General features: G+C 39.1%; 1 pseudogene; it reads left to right on the plus strand.

Annotated features, from left to right (window-relative positions):
* The first annotated feature begins 478 nt into the window (after window positions 1–478).
* LOC149543224 (aspartyl protease family protein 2-like) lies at window positions 479–2,700 on the plus strand (annotated as a pseudogene).
* Window positions 2,701–7,206: the final 4,506 nt, after the last annotated feature.

Here is a 7,206-nt window from a genome sequence, read left to right on the forward strand (position 1 = left end):
TTTTCAACAATCGGTATAACCCTTAGACCTACAAATTACAAGTACTAGCATAATTCAACACGAATTCCAAAAAATAAGACCCACTAAATTAAAAAATATCAATTGACATAATCATTGTACCCACCTTAACTTTACACTAACAACATTAATATTCAGACAAATTTAATCTCAATGCATCGAAATCATAGTTGGAGAATTCTTTTTTCCACAAAGTGGTCCATGATCAAAATTATTGCTCCAAAGTGCTCAGCTGAATAAAATAATGTACAACACGTGATTAACAAAATGCGACAAAATAAAAGGGTGATTGAAACAATAATCATAGAGGAAAAGATCACCGCCCAGTAGAAGTGTGCCACCGAATATCTACTCCGAGAAAATGCGACAAAATGAATGTCCTTGCAATCAGTCAGTCCACAGGCTCTGTTTATTCCTAGATAACAGTCAGATCATTATAAATTCAAGTAGAATTCGTCGAGTTGATTATACAGTAATCATGGGTGTAGTGAGCATTTTCAAGTCCGCAGTCATAATTGTAATCATCCTCTCCATTATGTCAGTAGAATAAGGATAGTGATTCATTATGTCAATATAAGGATAGTGGGTATAAATAGAAGCTCAACAAAATATAAGAAAGAACATAGAAGTCCATTTAGCATATTCCTAGAGGCATACAATCATCAAGAAGAGATAGGACAGAGCAAATGGAAAAATGTACAGACAATATTATTGCATTAAAGATGCATTCGAGACCCATCAATTAATCCTCCATGTTAGCGCTTAATGGCATCCATTGAGGGAAGTAGTGAAGTTGGAAACAAGTCAAGAATTAACATTAATCATGGCTGTAGTGAGCATTTTCAAGTCCGCAGTCATAATTGCAATCGTCCTCTCCATGAGCTGTTGCGATGGAGGGAACTACTTCAGAGTAGACCTGATCCGCAGAGAGTCCGCCCAGTCACCAGCGATGAAATCCCTCAACCTGACGAAGCCCGAAAGAATGCGGCTGTCTATGGAGCAAAAGGCGGGTGGAAAGGCTGCAGGCGATGGCAAGAGGAGGAGCGAGTAGCAGCTATTACACCCTACTAACCGCAGATTAAATATAAAATAAAATATAAAATATAAAATATAAAATAAAATATTACACCCTACTTGACATAATATAAAATATTTTACAAGGCATTCGTCAAACCAAAGAATGCTTTTCACATGATAGCTTTCAATCGAGGCTCTCGATGCTCTAGAAAGTTCGCTACTTAATCTTATTTGAACTTTGCAATTTAATATAAAATATTTTCTATTGTGGGCGAAAAAGAATTTATTGTGAAATAACCTATACAATTGGTCCTTGAAATGTGTACCCTCAAAGCCATTATTATTGGTATTTAGTAAGACAGTGTAAATGGAGCGATGCATTTTCTTTTGCATGCTCTGTTCCTTAAGGGAGTCCATCTCCACTGCAGACACGGGCAGCGATCTCATTTGGGTGCAATGCGGACCCAAGTGTACAATCTGCTATAAACAGAGTGATCCCCTTTACAACCCCTGCGCATCTCCCACCTACAAGGCTCTCTCTTGCAACACCAAATTTTGCACTGCCTTGTCCCACCAGTGCAACCCTCTCCACACGTGCGGGTAATATTACTCGTACTGGGACGGGTCAAACACGACCGGAGACATGGCCACGGAAACATTCAGTCTCAAAGGAAACGCGAGCTCGCGTTTGGGTGCGGTTACCAGCAGGAAGGACCCACGGAACCCGCCACCGCCGGTCTAGTCGGGCTGGGAAGAGGCGCGCTTTCTCTGCCTCCCAGCTCGGCAAAGCCATAAACAAGAAGTTCTCCTACTGTTTGGGACCCGTTGACGACGACGCCGGCGTTAGCGCTCTCTTTCTCGGGGACGCTCGTCTTCCCGGCCACTTCCAATCGACTCCTCTTGTTCTGCCGGAAGGACCCAACTACTTCTCGAGTTTCTACTACGTGGAGTTGCAGGGGATTAGTGTTGGCGGGAGGATGATTATATATCCGGCTTCCACGTTCCGGAGTGGCGGGTTGATAGTCGATTCGGGAACTACGAACACTTATATGGTGGACCCCGCGTACAATGCCTTGCTTGCCGCCGTGAGGTCTATTGTCAAGGCTCCCGTTGCCAACGACGAGCCCCTTTGCTACTACTCTTCGGATGTGCAGCTCTCCAAGCTTCCACGAATTGCCTTTCATTTTGCAGGAAACTCGAAGCTTGTTGCGCCTCCACGGAACTCGTTTACAAGGCTTGAGGATGAGAAAGAGGGAGTCGATGTGTTTCGCTTGGAGTATGAAACTGCTGGACCTGTAGGTGGAACGTCTGTACTTGGCAATATTCTGCAACAGAATTTCAATTTCGTTTCTGATACGGCCAACAACAAACTCTCCTTTGCTCCCGCCGTCTGTGACAATCTCTGATGTAACTGGGTAAATGTTCCTTAACTGTAGTCCCTATCTAAGAAGTCCATGTGTAGTATTAAGATCGATACGTTATAATAATAACAATAGTTATTATTATTATATTAAGGTGATCTGTATACACATCTTATTTCATTATGTCATGAGTGGACTTGTATGGTCTAGTAGTCTCTACTTCTTTATCTAATTAGTCAATATGTAATAATGTGATGTTGTGATACATCTTTATTTCGATATACGATATTTATATTTTCCAAAAGGTCAATATGTAGTATTGAGGTCATCTGTAATGAATTGATGTATACACACCTCTTTATATATATGTAATAAGGTGATGCGATGCATTGGTAAATAGATTGTTCTTTTCTTTTACTCTTTTAGATGCCCAATGTTTGTGAACAACAGCTGATTGCAATAGTTGGAAAGTTGTTACTAAGTAACTAACTTCCCTCTGAATTCTTAGGTACAGCTCCCTTTTGTGTTTGTAATTTGCAATTAATTATGTTTTATCTCTAACTCTAAAACGGGTTATGTTCTTAACCCAAGAACAAGAAAGGTGAACCAAGTTACACCTAGATAAGAACTAACTTAGTCAAGTTTATCGATTCACACATCTTATCAACCCACAAAGCTTAACTATTCAAAGATGTATACTATCTACAATTAAACTAATATCAGCAAAATCTTTGTTCTAAGAATGGAAAAGACTTAACTTGAAAGAAAGCAATGAAAAGGATTTCTCTTGAACTTACAATAACAATAATATTATCTTCAGTTAATAGTTTTGAAACAGGGGAACAAAACTCTGTTCATTCCTTGATTCAATTCAGACAAAAAGAGAAAATATAAAACTACTATATAAACAAATGAAACAGAAAATGATTGACACAAAATACCCTCAAATTGTCTCTGCAACATCAAGTATTTCACACGAAAGATTAGCCGACCTTTTATTAATCTTTCAAATCAGTACATATAGGATTCTGAGATGACCATTACAAAATGGGACTCAAATCGGTTCATCTCCTCAAAATTGACAAATGGCAAGGAGCCAATTTGTTAGTTACAATCATTACATCAAAATGTGAAAGGGTAGGATATTAATTACTTCACCTTCTTTCCTTTTTCTGACTTTTCCTTAATGGCCTTCGCAGCGACAATGATTGGAATCAACTCCTCGTGCCTATGAACATGAATGTTAGTGTATCTCATGAGCCACTTGGAATGCTCTTTGGCTAAATCTTTGACGATGTTCAACTGCTCATGTATTTCCTCCATAGCCATGTGCACACACCTGCCAAGTTTCTGGAGCTCAGACACTTTGTTCTAGTGATTGGAGGATATCTCTGTCAAGCCATCTAGATGACTGGAGAAGTTCTTTTACATGATAGCCACTCTGATGATCCCCTTTTCCTTGTCCACTAGCCTCAGAATCTATATGTAGACCTCTTAATAGTTCATAGTATTTGCCTTGATCCTTTTTCACTTTAGCTTTCGTTTACTTCAATCCATCCTTTGCCACCAAGATCATTTCAGATTTGAATTACATGCTCTATAGCCATTCAAATAGAGGCTCATCTCCCCTAGGAAGAATCTTTACTTCCACAGATTTCTTACCCTTCATATGGATAATCATCCTCGGTAAAAAATGCAATCTTCACTCTTGACTTTCTCTACTGCCAGGGTGGCTCAATTGGTTGAGATATTATCCTTCTTTGTTTTGAGCCTCAACATTGCATTCCCTATTTGCTCTATAATTGCAAGTCCTTCTGACTTGAATTTTCTGCTCTACTCTCTACCAATCTATCCAAAGTGCTTGTCTTCTTGTAGCTTGGAGATGAGAGCTTGAATGTTAGTAGCAGTAGGATAACTGGTGATTGACATTCTTGAGATGCTCACTAACAGGGTGACTAAATGCTTGATGAAACCATTCAGCTCATGAATTTTCACCTTCATTCTCACTTTTGCTAGCTTAAGGCTTTCAAGTTGTCCCTCTATCACATCATTTTTTGACTTCCATAGGCCCACTTTAGTATCATGTCTTACTTCTCTAAGATCCACTGAATGTAGAGTAAAATCATTCATGGACATGTCTCTGATTCTCCCTTCTTTAGTGGGCTTGGCAATCTCCATAGTTAGATGTCCTGTGTAAGGATCTTGTCCAAGAATTGATAGCATCTTCTGCTTCTTGACTTTACTCAATGTTGATCCAGAGTGGATGGCCAAAGATAAAGTCTCTTTATTAAGAATTTCCTCTTCTTTTCTCTTCCTTTTTCTATCCAAGGTGTCCTCTAGCCATGATTCTATGCCAATCACCTTGGATACAATCCCAAGCATGTCTATACTGAATATCTTTCTTTTGACTGGGGTCAATGTCATCGCAGCTAAAGAGAAAGGATTCTTTAGGACCTGTGAAATGAGCTTTGAAGATTCAAGACCTTTCTCCACTTCTGTGGTCTTCTTTGCTACTTCATTGGGCTTAGTAGACTCACTTTCACTGCTTCCATCATCTCTAAGATCCACCACTTGTACTTGGGGACTACTTGGTAGGAGTAGTGGAACACTCACAAATGGGATTAGATTGCTATGGGGTGAGAGGGCAACTATGACTACACCATCTTTTAGTTCCTTCACCTTCTATTTCTTAGCTTCTATTGTAGTTTTGATTACTAGCAAAGGACCATCTTGACAAGTTTTGGCGAGAGGAATGCTCTTGTTGGGAGGTTGATCACCTCCACCTAATGGTTGTGCTAGCCCTTGAGTAATAGACAAGGTTACACTTGATTTACCACCTTGGGAAGAGGAAGCTACAACAACTTTTGGGGAAGCTTGAGTGGATGTGGCTTTGTTCTGACTTCTTTGAGCTATGGTCCATTTGACCCATTTTCTGATCCTCTTATAGATTCGAGCCATCATTATATCCAACTCTTCCTTTATGTCTTCATAAGGCTCCAAGCTGATTGGAGTGCCTCTAAGCTTGGTTAGGTAAGTGTTGCTATACATTTTCTAGCCATCATATTTCATCCCTTCTACATAAATGTTAACTTTATACATCTTCACCTAATCAATTGTTAATTTGGTGAAGGCTCGATCATAGCTCTCAAACTCATCCTTGCAGTCGGTCCAATAATCCTTAATGGTGGTGATATGCTTAATTACACTTCCTATTTGTAGAACATCTTTGGCATACCCATTCAAGTTGAACATGGGCCTCAAGACTTCGTACATGTCCAGCTTGTACTTCATCTCAAATACTTTCAACATGTTCTTGGCATTGGAGAGGGTATCGTAGCTGAAAGCCCCCACCTTCATAGGGAATTCATATCTCTTCTCCTTCAAGCTCCCACTCAATATGTTCACTTGAATGGATTGCCACACAATCTCAATCAGCACGAGCATGTCACCAGGATATCTTGGTAGCTTCAAGGGTAATCCATTGAAAGCTACAAGATGCAAATAAGAAAAAGATGAGAATTGAATGAAATAACTCCCAAACTAGCTAATGGTGGCCATGGCTTCAAGAATGAATATCCTTTCTGGACATCATTGTAGCTCCCTACAAACCCTCATAGTGAATGCATCATTTACTTTCACATACTCTACATAACTATTTTGTAATTGTAAGCATGGATAAAACTCATAAGATTTCACATCATCAGGAAAATTCTCTATTCTTGGGAGGCCTTGCCATAATTGCAATGAAGCCAACATATAGATGAGGAAAGAGGACATATAGAATGTATTATAAGATTTGGCTACACAGAGAGCATTGGATAGAATTTTTCTTACCTCATGAGCCCAATCAATGTATTGAGTGTCAGAGCAAATGACTTGTACTAAAAAGAAATACTACTCAACGAAATTCAAAGCTTTTACCTCACCTTTCAACCTATGTAGGAGAACCAAAATATAAATAATCTCTAGTTTGAGGTTGGACCCAAACAAGGTTTTAGGGACTTTACTTATAGCACTCCATGGTTTTTTTAACCATGTTTGCATGATTTTTTTCCTCCATATCATTTTCTTTGTGGAAAACTCAAAGATGGCTCCCCCAAAGGTCAAGTCTGAGAATTCTTACCATTCTAACACATGGAGGCAATTGACCATAGTTTGCTTGTCAATTGAAATCAACACTGTGTCATCAGGCAACACAATTTTCCTTATCTTCAGGTTGTAATGATGTATGCACTCATAGATTAGCTCTACGGCCTGAATTGCAACCAAAAAACCAACGGCTTTGACCAACCCACATCCTTAGAGTTTTTGAGTGATGGGGTGAATCTGCTCAGACTTTACTCTCTTTTGAAAATCCTCCATGTTGTTGAAATGAAGAGAGGTGTCTGTGAAATTGTGCAATTAGGATTTGATCCTAGTCAATCCATCAAAACCCATAAACCTGGTTACCATGACTTTGAGAACAAGATTTGAAATTAGAAAGCAAAAGGAATGGCTAATGCAACAATTACTAGCTTTTCAAAAAGCTATGCACGTTAAGAAAATAACAGTTCAAAGAAGAGTGGTAGTTTGTTCAATTGTTTATGTTTCTATATATGGGAGCCTCAATTCATCCGTTGATCTTCAGAATTTGCACCACACAAATGAATTTAAGGAGATACCCATTGGATAGTAATTGTGAGAGTTTAACAGACATCTAGAGGTCTTTTCATTGTTCTGTTGAGCTCAACGATAACTTTCTATGTCTCCATAACTTACTTTCCCATTTTCCTTTAAGTTTTGGGAAGTTACCATTAGGGTACTCCGTGGG

Source organism: Cupressus sempervirens, chromosome 8 (genome assembly GCF_028749045.1).
Source record: "Cupressus sempervirens isolate cs-2001-9-10 chromosome 8, ASM2874904v1, whole genome shotgun sequence".
Lineage (NCBI taxonomy): Eukaryota > Viridiplantae > Streptophyta > Pinopsida > Cupressales > Cupressaceae > Cupressus > Cupressus sempervirens.